Source organism: Sinocyclocheilus rhinocerous, unplaced genomic scaffold (assembly GCF_001515625.1).
Source record: "Sinocyclocheilus rhinocerous isolate Xijiao unplaced genomic scaffold, SAMN03320098_v1.1 C36155095, whole genome shotgun sequence".
In the NCBI taxonomy this organism is placed as follows: domain Eukaryota; kingdom Metazoa; phylum Chordata; class Actinopteri; order Cypriniformes; family Cyprinidae; genus Sinocyclocheilus; species Sinocyclocheilus rhinocerous.
The window spans coordinates 1-863 of record NW_015774522.1 but is presented as its reverse complement, the minus strand read 5'-3'; the positions used below and the strand labels follow the sequence as shown (position 1 = coordinate 863).

At 35.5% G+C, this 863-nt stretch overlaps 1 long non-coding RNA gene across 1 annotated transcript; it reads left to right on the top strand.

The window, feature by feature from the left end:
- The first annotated feature begins 12 nt into the window (after positions 1–12).
- Positions 13–863, top strand: LOC107735578 (uncharacterized). The gene is made up of 5 exons (XR_001639451.1): positions 13–75; positions 399–431; positions 531–567; positions 698–709; positions 823–863. It is a non-coding gene; the product is annotated as an uncharacterized LOC107735578 (long non-coding RNA).

Sequence of the window (863 nt, the reverse complement as noted above, 5' to 3'; positions counted from 1 at the left end):
ATGTTTGTGTAGGGTACCTCAGGGGAACCTGGTGGACCTGGACAAAAGGGAGATATTGGATACCCAGGGCCCTATGTAAGCACCATACTTTAATATAATACTGCTTTAAAAGAAGCTTTAAAAATAAAAATACAAAAATTGTCAGGAATTTTGACTTTGAATTAACAAGGTGACTAAGTTGAGGAATGACTAGGGATGTTCTTTCTTACAAAGTGTACAATTCTCTCTTCAAGTCATAAGCTTTGATTTACTCAAGCTGTTAAATTTTATTATTATTTTAAACTAGTGACAGACATTAGTTTGGCGCACACAAATGCTCAGTGGAATAAATCCAGATTGTTCTACCCAGCTGTGTTCAGCTGTTGAGAAAGTGTTTTTTTTTCTGTTGTCAAAAACAGGGTCTAAAAGGATCCAGAGGAACTGGTCCAGTGGTATGTACTTTTTCCTTTCTTTCACTGTATAAGTGGCTTTATTGTTTAGTACTGCTTACATGCTTGGAACATTAATGCCAAATATTCTTGTCCTCACAGCAATGTGATCTGGTCAAGAAAATTAGGGATAACTGTCGTAAGTATAGTGATTGTACAGTGTCTAATTATGCTGTCTTTCTTATAGTTTGAGTTATACCTTTATATACCTTCTAATAGTTATACTTTTACATTTTGAAATCTTTCTCTATTTGTTTCTCTTTTTTTAGCCTGCTGCTATGGTAAGTGAATAGTGAACAATCTCTTCTGCATTTGCACTGTAGTGTTAGGGTCACATTTTAAAGCATTCATTGCATAAAACTGTACCTCAGCTTTTGAGTTTCTAATTCTTCAGGTGCTCAGGAATGTCCCCTATACCCTACTGAGTTGGCCTTT